We start from the raw sequence: 14,346 nt of genomic DNA, 5'->3' as shown, positions 1-14,346 counted from the left end.
TAATTGTGGGGAATGTGTTTTAGGCCAATAACTGTGTTTACCTATCTGTACCTTATAAAACACTGATCCTCTTCTCCTATGGCCGAATGCATTTAATTGGTGTGGGGGGAATAGCGTTGACTGTGGAAAAGTGCGAGTGGATGGTCGGTGGCCGTGGTGGTGGTTGCTGATGGTTGTTCAAGGTGGTTGAGATATGAAGCTACCTCAAACGCTGTCTCCAGAGTTCAACACAGTGCCTGTTTGCGCTCCTACGGAAACGGTCGGATAGCCATCCCACTCGCGTGCGTGTCGGTGGTGGCGAGCATTCGCTTGGCATACCGACTAGATATGCGGGAACAACCATATCTTACAAGAGCACAGGCACGTGGTCTTCATAACACACGGATGCTACAGCACCCCGCTAGTGGTTTCCATCTCTAACAAACTACTATAGAACGCTGCAGACGCGTCTGCAATTATGTCTAGGTCGCCAACGTAGTGCGCAAATGTCAATAATTGCTCACCTCACTTATCATACTGTTTAGATCTGTTACAGCTGCTATTTCGTTATGTATGTATGTTATATATATATTAAATTATAATATAATACATCAGACATTTCCTACTTATGTTATTAATGAATCAATAGCATTTCACAAACTCTTATCGTGTTCATTAGTGTGTGGCTGTGTGTGTGGTGGATGTGTTGTGTGTGTGTGTGTGTGTGTGTGGGTGTGTGTTGTGGTGTGTGTGTGTGTGGTGTGTGTGTGTGTGGTGGTGTGTGTGTGTGATGTGTGTGTGGTGTGTGTGTGTGTGTTGTGTGTGTGGTGTGTGTGTGTGTGTGGTGGTGTGTGTGTGTGCATCTGAGCAATTGAGGAATCCTGGAGTAAGTCAGTGCTAGCTGTCACACTATAGTGCGCTTACACAGCATCTAGGCCAGGGCAGTCCGTGATCCACTGCAGCGACGAGTCGTGTGTGTGACTGTTGGTAGATTTTGTGTGGAGTGTATGGGCCCTGTTGTTTAGGCGGCCCTCTCACATGTATTGATGGGCAATCGAAGTGCAGACGCACCCAGTCGGCATAGGCTTGAGGAGCGGCAACAGTATACTGTTTGTTCAGCTTGCGTGTCTTTCCAGATGTTTTGTTCTTTGTCACCCTGCACCCTACCGTCAGCGACTCCTCTGACACAGTAAGAGAACGCAATCGTTCCGCGCACAACTCGACACTAGATTCACCACACTACTTGTCCTCCACACACACCAAACGACACAACCACACCAACCTGCAACGCTAAGACAGTAGACACACATCACACACCACACAAGTCAAACCACTCCTATCCCACCTGCAGGCTAGAATGTGCGCAGACAAGCTACAATATTATGGGTCACTGCTAGAGTGATTATAGACAGGAGCTGGACATTCATCATGGGCGGGAAGGGAGAGAATGAGGAGAGAGAAAAAGAGAGAGAGTAAGATAAAAAGAAACTAATGAAATAAGTAGGAGATAGTCAGTGCTGATTGGCTGAGCGTCACGGTCATAATAGACTAGTGTTTACCTAGGTCATGACCTGTGGATCCACTTTACAGCACACTGTTATTATTTCTCCTGTAAATGTGATTAGTGTACTTGCTACACTTCACTTCCAGTGAAGTGAACTCTCACTGCTCCGGCTGTAGGGCGCTGTCTGCCTACCCTCGGTCTCGGCTACAGACTCCTGGTTCTGCCTCCTATAGTTGCTACTGTCTGCCTTCACTTCATTACTGTCGTTCAACACGGTAGAATACAAAACGCCTTGAGTCGGGTCATGATTCTTTCATAATAATATAGTAATAAAAGTATTTTTCTGTGTCAGCTTTCGCATCTGTTCGCCTTGCTTAAGAGTGGCCTGATTATATCCATCAACTATGCTGTTTTTTGTTCTTTATATTAACTGCTATCACACGTGTTTTGTATTGGGCTGCGCATAGGTTCACAGATACCGCTTCGGTCTTTGGCTGTTCTTGTCTGAATAAGGTGTTTAGGGTTTAAAGTAGGTTGTCCATCCAACTCGAGGGTGGCTTGGACTATCGCAATACTACTGTAATGGTATCTCACTATATGTGTCGCACCGTTTATGCTGAGGATACGGAAATTAACGAGCGTGTATAGAGGAGGGGTTGTGATCTCGCTGGAGACATGCTGAATATTAGATGGGCAGCCAATGTTGGGGCAGGTTACTAAATTGATACAAGATAGCATCTTGGATTTCTCGAGCTCATAGAACTTCAATCGAACGGGGATACCAGATGTAAACACATTAGAAGCGGATGTATTAAAGCACCGTATGTGAATGGGGTAAAATGGCTCAAGAGCAGGTAAAGCCTAAAGGGCTGTGGGGTGGGTATGAGAGCATTGGGCAGTGCAGCGAAGCAAATAGGTGAAAGATTTATTGATGTTGCAGTTGGCAAAGGGGGGCACTTAACCTAAATGCTGAGGATTCATGTCAATAATGAACTGTATTCCTGCCGGTATTCGACCAACTTCTCCCAAGGAAGTCTTTCAGGGGGAGGGGGATATGCCAAAATACAAATGTCCATTCACACATCGCAGATAAGAAAAACACTTGTACTGTGTGGATATGGACAAAAGTGCAAACGTATGAGACCACAACTATTCTTATTATAAATTGGCTCGTCACATATCGGAAACACTTAGGGGGGAGGTAGCTAGTAGGAAACTATTGGTTTGCTCAGTAGCAAATAAGATGAGGATGGCTTGGAGGCTATGCATGTGTGGCTTAGCGAGGTGAATTTTGCGCATCCATACAGTACAACTCAGATAATTCTATATATATAATACACCTACTTGGTGATGAACGTGGAATCCTGACGCAGTAGGAACAGCGATTGTAACATAGAAAGGCAATATTATGGGTAATCACAAGCATAGTAAGGCGTCCTAGTGTTTATGGCATGTTTCGAATGTGATGAGGGTTCATCAGGTTGGTCTACGTCCACTTGCTGTCGGATGGCTTCTTATCTGTCATGTGCTTTACTCTATCTCTCGCACTCCTGCGGTCCACTTTCTGTCTCCCTTTCTATCTCTTCTCCCTCATGCTTTATAATCAGTCTAGTTTCTATCTCCCATCCTATTGTCTGAACTCTTCTCGCCTCCTCCCTTGCTATGTCTTCTCAGCCCTGCTCCCTTGCTATCTGTACACCTGTCACTGTGCATAATGTACCTGACGACCGCTTGCATGCAAGGCATCTCTCTCTTTCCCCATATCTATATCGTTTGCTCCTCTACTCTCTTCCCGCCTTTATCGCTCATCTCACCTCCGCTCTTGCATCCTTCTCTCCTTCCCTCTCATCTCACTCATTTCCCCTGCTACACTTCCCCTTTCCATCTCTCTCCGCTGTAAGATCTCTTCTCCTCCTCTGTATCTCTTCTCTCTCTTGGTGTCTCTCTCTCTTCTAGCCTTCTTGTGTTCTCTCTCTTCTCTGTATCCCTCTCTCTCCTCTGTATCGCCTCTCTTCCTCGTATCTCTCTCTCCTCTGTATCTCTCTCTCTCCTCTGTATCCTCTCTCTCCGTCTGTATCTTCTCTCTGTATCCCCCTTCTCTCTGTCATTTCTTGCTCTCCTCTGTATTCTCTCTTCTCTGTATCCTTCTCCTTATAGTATTCTCTCTGTTCTCCTTTCCTTGTAATTTTCTCTTCTCTCCTCTATAGATATTTTCTCTCTCTCTGTATCCTCTCTCTCTCTGTTAGTCCCTTCTTTCTCGCTCCTGTTTTTTCTTCTCTCCTCTGTATGCCCTTCTCTTCATCTGTATTTCTCTCTCTTCCTTCTGTATGCTCTCTCTCTCTGTATCTCTTCTCTCTGTTTCCCTCTCTCTTCCTCTGGTATTTCTCTCTGTATTCCCTCTTCTCTCTTCTGTATCCCTCTCTCTCTCTTCTGTATCCTCTCTCTCTCATTCTGTATCCCTCTCTCTCTTCTGTGTTTCTTCACCCCCCCTTCTCTCTCTTTCTGTATCTTCTCTCTCTCTCTTCTGTATCTTTCTTCTCTCTCTTCTGTATCCTCTCCCTCTCTGTCTCTTCTGTATTCTGCTTGCTCTCTTCTGTTAAGTTCTCTTCTTTCTCTTGTCTGGTATCTCTCTCTCTCTCCTCTGTCTCTCTCTTCTCCTCTGGTATCTCTCTGCTGTGCTGTGTGAATAATAGCTTCCCCTCCTGGTGAACTCAGCTTTGATAATCCCTCGGGGGAAGCGTAAGAGCTCATTGGATTCAGCCCGCTGACTAGGCCCTCAAGCCCAGCACAGAAAACAACATGCAAACACCAATACTGGCTTGCAGGCTCTGCATGGTATTGAAATGTGTGTGTATGTGAACTCAATGGGGGAGGGGGCAGGTTGTGTGTGTGTGTTTTGTTGTCTGTGTGGTGTGGGGGGGAGGGGGGGGGGGGGTGGTAATGTATGTGTGTGCTGTGTCGTGTGGTGGGAGGCTTGTATGTATGGGTCCTACGATGTGATTGCTGTTTGTCTTTTTTGTCCATTAAAATAATCAAATCTGGTTCAGAATACAAGTGTGATTGACATTTTGGTTCAATGGTTGGGAATGCTACTGATTGTACGCTTGAACAGGCATGAATCTTTTTTATGGAATATTCTATAATCAGGCGTACCAGAGGCCATTATCAGCAACCATGTCACTCCCTGTGTGTTTCAATGCTATATTGTTGTTAGGGCTAATCATCAATCAATCAGATGTATTTATCATTAAGCCTTTTTTACATCAGCCCGTGAGCGTCACAAAAAGACGTATACAGAAACCTAACAGCCTAAAAACGCAAACAGCTAGCAGCATGCGGTGTTTACGACTCAAAGTTGTGGCTAGTGAAAAAAGGAGGCGAGAACATAGGAAGACTAGAGGGAACTAGGGTGATCTCTCGGGGTGGCCGAGTCCGGGCTTGCATGGATGTGCTGGGTCTGAGAGATGTTATAACGTTACATGGCCAAGATGTTCACACGTTCCATAGATGACCAGCAGGGTCAAATCATATAAGTCACAGTGGGTTGTAGAGGTGCAACACAGTGAGCACCTCAGGAGTAAATGTCCGTTGGCTTTGTCAATGCCGATGTCATTCAGAGTTAGAGACAGCAGGTGCGGTAGAGAGAGCGAGAGTAGAAGAACATCAGGTCCGGGAACAAGGTCGATCGTCGGATGAAACAGGTCAGGTTCATAGGCCGAGGTAGAACAGTATGAAAACTGAGCAGAGGGACGACCAAAAGGGTGAAGTCGGGGGACAGCAAGGAGTCATAGGCCTAGGTAGTTCCTGAGGCATGGTCTAGGCTCAAGGTCTATCCCGACGGGGAAGGAAAGGGATAGACGCTGGGAGTCAGATTAGAGAGGGAGAGAATTTAGCGGAGCATTCTTAAAACGCTGTGTTACTCACTCAGGCCCTTCAGACAGGAACGGCGGCGCAAGAGTGGGCTTCTGAACGCAGGGATTGAAAAGGTGAGAGGCAGGGAGGCCTAGCCATGCAGTGGAATAATAGCCAGCCCTCTGGGGAGGTCACTGCTGCTTGGGCTACAAGATTGGAGCTCCCTGCTTTGGTAGCAGACTGGGTTAGGTTTATGGGACTGGGTTGGCTCCACAGGTGGTGAGGTTGGCCTGTGTTGGCTCCACAGGCTGGGTTTGGTTATGGGACTGGGTTGGCTCACAAGGCTGTGGTTAGGTTTCATGGGACTGTTGTGCTCACAGGCTGGGTTAGGTTTATGGGACCTGGGTTGGCTCCACAGGGGTTAGGTTTATGGGACCTGGGTTGGCTCCACAGGCTGGGTTAGGTTTATGACTGGGTTGGCTCCACAGGCTGGGTTAGGTTTATGGGACTGGTTGGCTCCAAGGCTGGGTTGTTATGGACTGTTGGCTCAAGCTGGTTAGGTTTATGGGACCTGGGTTGGCTCCACAGGCTGGTTAGGTTTATGGACTGGGTTGCTCACAGGCTGGGTTAGGTTTATGGACCTGTTGCCACAGGCTGGTTAGTCTATGGACCAGCAGGTTTGAGTTCCAGTAAATATACTGTATGAAGGAATTATCAACTTTATAACAGAGGTCCTTAAGCCCCTCCAGATGACTTTGGTACAGTAGGACTAGAATGTTCCAAGGTTCGTAAAGGTGATAAAAAACAGGCTTGATATTGGTTTTGATATGCATTAATTTTGGGTTTTGGAAGATTTCGTAATGGTTTTGGATATTAGGTTCGGAATTTGGAACTTGGACACTTACTAGGATTAGTTACTTTTTGGATGGGGACTTGGGTGAGGCTTTTTGTGATGGGGGGGACTTGGATGCTGCCTGGGCCAGAAATGCCACGTTGCAAATGCAAGTGGGATATCCGTGGACACCTGCTGCACTGTGCTGGAGATGCTTGTCAGGCAGATGGGGGTCATAAATCGCTCTTCTTTTAATGTTCTGTCATCTCTTGGCCGCGGCTGGCAGTTCTCAGTTAGTTGTGAAACAGACTGAGAAAAGATAAACCCAGAAAGATCAGGAGAGGAGAAAACACTCTCTCGCCCACACATAGGCTGTGTCCAAAATGGCACCCTATTCRCTATATAGTGAATTGCTTTTAACCAGAGCCCGTAGCGTGTCCTGGTCAAAYGTAGTACACTACATAGTGAGTAAAGTGTCATTTAGGAGGCAGACTCCTCCTCCTCACTGACAGCTGTTTCTGTGTTCTCAAAAAGGCAGAAACACCTGCTTCTGATCAGCCAGGGACATCTCTGTTCAGAGAGAGGGAGATTAAAATGAGAGAAGAGAGAGAGAGAGAGAGAGAGAGAGAGAGAGAGACAGAAAGAGATAGAAAGAGATCGAAAGAGAGAGAGAGAGAGAGAGTATTAGGTAGTGAGGAAAAAAGAGGACACATGTCCCAGCACCATAATCACATGAACCAGTCCAGAACCTTCCCAATTCATAATCACATGAACCAGTCCAGAACCTTCCCAATTCATAATCACATGAGCCAGTCCAGAACCTTCCCAACTCATAATCACATGAACCAGTCCAGAACCTTCCCAATTCATAATTACATGAACCAGTCCAGAACCTTCCCAATTCATAGTCACATGAACCAGTCCAGAACCTTCCCAATTCATAGTCACATGAACCAGTCCAGAACCTTCCCAATTCATAGTCACATGAACCAGTCCAGACATGAAAGTGTAAGAAATTGTGTCCTCTCTTCCCTTCTCTGTTTTCCTCACTACCTTCTTCTCTCTCTCAATTCAATTCAAGGGCTTTATTGGCATGGGAAACATATGTTAACATTGCTAAAGCAAGTGAAGTAGATAATAAACAAAAGTGAAATAATCAATACAAATGTACAGTAAACATTACACTCACAGAAGTTCCAAAAGAATAAAGACATTTCAAATGTCATATTATGTCTATATACAGTGTTCTCTCTCTTTCTCTCCCTCTCTCACTGACTCTAAAAAATAAAGTAGTAAATATGAGAATTGGGAATATCACTTATATCACTCATACGTTGTGTGAGAGTCAGAGAGTCATATGGACTGCAGAAATCCAGGCAAACCGCACCATGTGTGCCTCATACAGTGAGTGAACATCTATGTCAGGCCTTCTATTATGAGTGATGTACAGTAGGGTACAATGCAGCCTTGTGCTGTACCATATAGAGGACCACCAGCGGTGGAGATAAAGACAGCACACAACCAGAGCGCCTCTCACCTCTGACCTCGGGGCTCTGTCTTCTTCTCTGTGACCCTGTGTTGTGTTCCGCTGGCCACGGACAGGACTAGGGACAGTGCTAGGGACAGTAGTGACAGTATGGGGTGGCTCTGGGTGACCTTGCCCTGTGTGGTGTGTCAGGGGGACTCTGGCATGTGAAAGGACCCATAAGGTCACACGGAAACATGTGGACGCCATCGAACCATTGCCATGACTGTTCTGTTCCCAAGACACCCCGGTGGTCTATGAGGACAAATTTGATGCTCACCAGATTAGTAGCAACTGTGCATGAGGACAAAAAAAACAAGCAGTGGTGACAAAACATTTGAGAACATTTACAACACGCTGGTTTTCACAGCATTTCTATGTTATTTCTAGATCAGTTAAATCTGCAGCAAGAGGGGAGAAATGGTCTACAATGCTGGCCATGTCAATATTTAAAATGTTGACATTTCTGAAATGATATTTGGTTGTAAAGGCTAGCATGAGGGACAAGAAGTAGCTAGCCATAATGACCCATGGCATATAGGATATACCCTTAGTCTCTTGGAACCTTCATTGGGACCTCTCTCTTCATCGGCAAACTGTCACGTTTAGGTAAGACCCAGATGCAGACTGTGTCGAAGCAACAAAAGTCTATTACAACAACAGGGGCAAGCAAATAACAGGTCAAGGCAGGCAGTGGTCAATAATCCAGAGAGGGTGTAAAGGGTCCAGAACGGCATGAAGTCTCAGGGTCAGGGCAGGCAGGGGTCAATAATCCAGAACGGTGGGGTAAGGTACAAACCGGCAGGCAGTCTCAGGGTCAGGGCAGGCAGGGGTCAATAATCCAGAACGGTGGGGTAAGGTACAAACCGGCAGGCAGTCTCAGGGTCAGGACAGGCAGGGGTCAATAATCCAGAACGGTGGGGTAAGGTACAAACCGGCAGGCAGTCTCAGGGTCAGGACAGGCAGAACGGTCAACACCGGGAAGGACTAGAAAACAGGAGCAAGAAAACAGGCAGGAGCAGGGGAACAAATGCTGGTAGGTTTTATGAACAAAACAAACTAGCAACAGACAAACAGAGAACACAGGTATAAATACACAGGGGATAATGGGGAAGATGGGCGACACCTGGAGGGGGGTGGAGACCATCACAAAGACAGGTGAAACAGATCAGGGTGTGACACAAACAGGCTTTCACAGCGTTCCATATCTGAAGACAGAAAACATCACAAAGAAACAGGCTTCATTATACTTCAATTACACAGAATATTATGTTGCTATTATCTCGCTGTCCTCAAACCTTTCCCCTCTAGGTACTGGAACTGGACAATCTTTTCATAATGTCCTGCAACAAAATGACCTGCCCTGTCCAGTAGCCMACACTRTCCCTTTACTGACWGCTGGAGATTCAATTTCACCCTCTTCCAMYGTTATTATTTACAAATGCATTTGGAGACTGTGTTTTTAATTAACAATGATTACATCAAGATAGCTAGCTAATAGGAAGTTTGCTAGTTGATGACATTTAATTKACTTAGCTTAACAGTGTGTAAAGTCAGCTAATTATCAGTTACATTGAGTMATGCCGGGTGTACACTACACAYTTTTAGCTGTCCCTGAAATCTGAGACAAAATCCCCATGTCGTTGCCTCCTCAGGGCGTGCGGCCGTCACCAACGCTCATTTAACTTGAACGGGTCAGAGACGCAATCTGAGGGCTACCGATCTCGTCTTCGAGCAGTCCCAGACATCCCGATATTTTCAAACATGTTTGATTTTATCAGAGCAAAATCTGCAATGCTCTTGTAGTGTGAAATGTGCAACAACAAGRTTTTAGAACTGTGATCAGCAATAGCCAATGAGAGCTCGCCAGAGAAGAAGCCAGTGAGATGTTGACATTGTTTRGCGTCACCCAGAATGTGTAGACTCTCCAGCAGGAACGATGACTACTACTGGTATGCGTTTATACTTGCCTTTAACCAAAGCGTTAAATCGTTACAGCTCTGAAGTGTTGGCTAGACATTTCAACTCTGTGTGGCAAGCATTAATGTCTGACTGAAAACATTTATGAGGCTGCTTTGAGCCAAAGCTTGTTGTAGCTACGTTAACTGAAATGACATCATTATTGCAATGGAAAGTCTAGTTCATCAACTCTACATAGCAAACCGCAGCTTGTGTAGATCTATAAAACAACATGAACCCACTCATACCAATATCAATAAGTAATTTGGGTCAATACATGTATTGGTTTATCTGTCATTAATGTTTACATGTCCACTTTCATTTCAATGTGTCGACTAGAGTTTGGGAAGATGGCGGAAGTGGACGCTGAGTTGGAATCAAGCAGCGCGTCGAGCAAATTTGGTGAAGACGAATGTTCTGAATGGAGAACAGTAGTTGAAATTGTCTAAAATTGGAGTGGAGGATARGTGTGTGAATGATAATGAATTGCTTCTTGTTGGGATGCGTTTGTTGAGTAAGGATGCATATGTGGGAAACCCGTTTGAGGTGTCTAAAATGGCGTATTTTGATTCATTGTATTTCTYAAGAGCAGAGGAAGATTGCAGTGGGACTCAAAAGAATCCGGACAACAGAAGTTTTAATGTTTTGAACTTCAGAGTAGAGCACCCGTTAAAAGAGTCATCTCAGGGGCGACGACGGATGTTCAGGTTGAATACCTGAAGAGAATTCCTGGTGTGGTTGGTGCCCGGCGTCTGAACCGCTGGGGGAATGGAGAAATAGAAGAAAGTCTGTCGGTTCTGTTGGTTTTTGATAAAGAGCAAACACCTACGCATGTGAAGTTTGGTTATGTAGGAAGTTTTCGTCCCCAAACCACTGCAGTGTAAGAATATTAAAGGATTTGGCCATGTTTCAAGTGTGTGCAGATGTTTCAACAGTGTGCAGACGAACAGAGTATTCTGAAGAATGGTGTGTAGAAAGATGATGGTGCTGCAATTGTGGTGGGGATCATGATCCTGAGTTCCTGGAGTGCCCTGTGAAGGTGAAGAAGGTGGCAAAAGTTAGAGCTGTCAATCAAATCTCCTATGTGGAGGCAATTAAAAGAATTGAGAAAACAAGTCAAATCAAATCACATTGTATTGGTCACATACACATGGTTAGCAGGTGTTAATGCAAGTGTAGTGAAACGCTTGTGCTTCTAGTTCCAACTATGCAGTAAAATCTAACAAGTAATCTAACAAATTCACAACAACTACCTTATACGCACAAATACACACAAATGTAAAGTGATGAATAAGAATATGTACATGTAAATATATGGATGAGCGATGGCGTGTGGCATAGGCAAGATGCAGCAGATGGTGTAGAATACAGTATATACATATGAGATGAGTAATGTAGGGTATGTAAACATTATTAAAGTGGCATTATGGTGGACAGGCAGTGGCTCGAGTGGTTGTTGTCCTTGATGATCTTTTTAGCCTTCCTGTGACATCGGGTGCTGTAGGTGTCCTGGAGGGCAGGTAGTTTGCCCCCTGTGATGCGTTGTGCAGACCGCACTACCCTCTGGAGAGCCTTGCGGTTGAGGGCGGTGCAATTGCCGTACCAGGCTGTGATACAGCCCGACAGGATGCTCTCGATTGTGCATCTGTAAAAGTTTGTGAGTGTTTTAGCCTCCTGAGGCACTGTGGACCATTTCAGTTTGTCTGTGATGTGTACGCCGAGGAGCTTAAAACTTTCCACCTTCTCCACTGCGGTCCCGTCGATGTGGATAGGGTGGTGCTCCCTCTGGTGTTTCCTGAAGTCCACGATCATCTCCTTTGCTTTTATGACGTTGAGTGAGAGGTTATTTTCCTGAAACCACACTCCGAGGGCCCTCACCTCCTCCCTGTAGGCTGTCTTGTCGTTGTTGGTAATCAGGCCTACCACTGTAGTGTCGTCTGCAAACTTGATGATTGAGTTGGAGGCGTGCATGGCCAGGCAGTAATGGTGAGCAGGGAGTACAGGAGAGGGCTGAGAACACACCCTTGTGGGGCCCAAGTGTTGAGGATCAGCGGGGTGGAGATGTTGTTTGCTACCTTCACCACCTGGGGGCGGCCCGTCAGAAAGTCCAGGACCCAGTTGCACAGGGCGGGGTCGAGACCCAGAGTCTCGAGCTTGATGACGAGTTTGGAGGGTACTATGGTGTTAAATGCTGAGCTGTAGTTAATGAACAGAATTCTTACATAGGTATTCCTCTTGTCCAGATGGGAGAGGGCAGTGTGCAGTGTGATTGCGATTGCATTGTCAGTGGACCTATTGGGGGGGTAAGGAAATTGGAGTGGGTCAAGGGTATCGGGTAGGGTGGAGGTGATATGATACTTAACTAGTCTCTCAAAGCACTTCATGATGACAGAAGTGAGTGCTACGGGGCGATAGTCATTTAGTTCAGTTACCTTAGCTTTCTTGGGAACAGGAACAATTGTGGCCATCTTGAATTATGTGGGGACAACAGACTGGGATAGGGATTGGTTGAATATGTCCGTAAACACATCAGCCAGCTGGTCTGCACATGCTCTGAGGACGCAGCTAGGGATGCCGTCTGGGCCGGCAGCCTTGCGAGGGTTAACACATTTAAATGTTTTACTCACGTTGGCCACGGAGAAGGAGAGCACACAGGATTCGGTAGCGTGCCTTGTCAGTGGAACTGTATTGTCCTCAAAGCGAGCAAAGAAGTTGTTTAGTTTGTCTGGGAGCAAGACATCCTGGTCCGCGACGGGGCTGGTTTTCTTTTTGTAATCCGTGATTGACTGTAGACCCTGCCACATACGTCTCGTGTTTGAGACGTTGAATTGCGACTCTACTTTGTCTTTATACTGACGCTTTGCCTGTTTGATTGCATTGAGGAGGGAATAGCTGCACTGTTTGTATTCGGTCGTGTTTCCGGTCGCCTTGCCATGATTAAAAACGGTGGTTCGCGCTTTCAGTTTCGTGCGAATGCTGCCATCAATCCACGGTTTTTGGTTAGGGAAGGTTTTAATGGTCACAGAGGGAACGACATCTCCGATGCACTTGCTAATAAACTCCTTCACCGAGTCAGCGTATACGTCAATGTTGTTGTCTGAGGCTATCCGGAATATATCCCAGTCCACGTGATCGAAGCAATCTTGAAGCGTGGAATCCGATTGGTCAGACCAGAATTGTATTGACCTGAGCAGCATAAGTGAAGATATGGTACTGGATACACCACAGCCTGTAGTAAATGTTTGCTGCCAGACAAAAGATACCCTGTGTGTTAAGAGGGTGGAATTTGTTGCATTCATTTCCACAGTTATAAGCTATACAGCACAAGTCTCAAAGAAGTCTAGAAAACTGGACAAACTGACTTAAGGATTTTACATCTGAAGACTTTCAAGGTGTACTGGCGCTGGAAGACTTGCCCTTCCAGGTTACCCTTGAGCCTGTGTAGGGATCAGATCTGTTTTATATTTTAACAAAACGTTTTGATTTATTTTATTTATTTATTTTTGGGTAGTTTGTTCAGTTTTTTGGGGAATCCTGTTTCTCTCCCGCATAGTAGGTGGCGGGATGCACATTAAATTGTGTGATCACCAATATACCATAGAACGTGCAATCGACAATCCTCACGACCAAGTGAGGAATCTTGTAGTGTGTGAGCCCTGTCTGTGCCACATGGTTTAGTGTGTGACCCCTGTCTGTGCCACATGGTTTAGTGTGTGACCCCTGTCTGTGCCACATGGTTTAGTGTGTGACCCTGTCCTGTGCCACATGGTTTAGTGTGTGAGCCCTGTCTGTGCCACATGGTTTAGTGTGTGACCCCTGTCTGTGCACTGGTTTAGTGTGTGACCCCTGTCTGTGCCACATGGTTTAGTGTGTGACCCCCTGTCTGTGCCACATGGTTTTAGTGTGTGACCTGTCGGGTCTACATGGTTTAGTGGTGTACCCCTGTCTGTGCCACATGGTTAGTGTGTGACCCTGTCTGTGCCACATGGTTAGTGTGTGACCCCTGTCTGTGCCACATGGTTTAGTGTGTGACCCCTGTCTGTGCCACATGGTTAGTGTGTGACCCTGTCTGTGCCACATGGTTAGTGTGTGACCCTGTCTGTGCACATGGTTTAGTGTGTGACCCCTGTCTGTGCCACATGGTTTAGTGTGTGACCCTGTCTGTGCCACATGGTTTAGTGTGTGACCCCTGTCTGTGCCACATGGTTTAGTGTGTGACCCCTGTCTGTGCCACATGGTTTAGTGTGTGACCCCTGTCTGTGCCACATGGTTTAGTGGTGGACCCCTGCTGTGCCACATGGTTTAGTGTGTGACCCCTGTCTGTGCCACATGGTTAGTGTGTGACCCCTGTCTGTGCCACATGGTTTAGTGTGTGACCCCTGTCTGTGCCACTGGTTTAGTGTGTGACCCCTGTCTGGCCAATGGTTTTAGTATGCACCACTATGTGGGCAAGACAACAAAATATTACAGGAAAGACGTGGCTGAGGCTCAGCCACTACATGTTAAGTTCATGTAGTGCACACCTGGCATTACCCTACAAGTGGCCTACTGTAGCCAGCTAGCTAGCTAATAATACATTGTTTTTGTATTTACTTTCTAGGTTCTCCCACTGCCTCAGTTTTTTGGGTCCTTACAAAATCAAATAAATGGGCAATCTTCACGATATTTGCGGTGGTAACAAGATGCAGCAAGCGC

The 14,346-nt window shown here is 46.1% G+C and overlaps 1 pseudogene; it reads left to right on the top strand.

Annotated features, from left to right (window-relative positions):
* Positions 1–14,346, top strand: part of LOC112069150 (tumor necrosis factor receptor superfamily member 16-like) — a 47,541-nt pseudogene that overhangs the window by 20,385 nt on the left and 12,810 nt on the right.

This window comes from Salvelinus sp. IW2-2015, unplaced genomic scaffold (assembly GCF_002910315.2).
Source record: "Salvelinus sp. IW2-2015 unplaced genomic scaffold, ASM291031v2 Un_scaffold922, whole genome shotgun sequence".
NCBI lineage: Eukaryota > Metazoa > Chordata > Actinopteri > Salmoniformes > Salmonidae > Salvelinus > Salvelinus sp. IW2-2015.
This window is presented reverse-complemented; position numbering and strand designations above follow the sequence as displayed.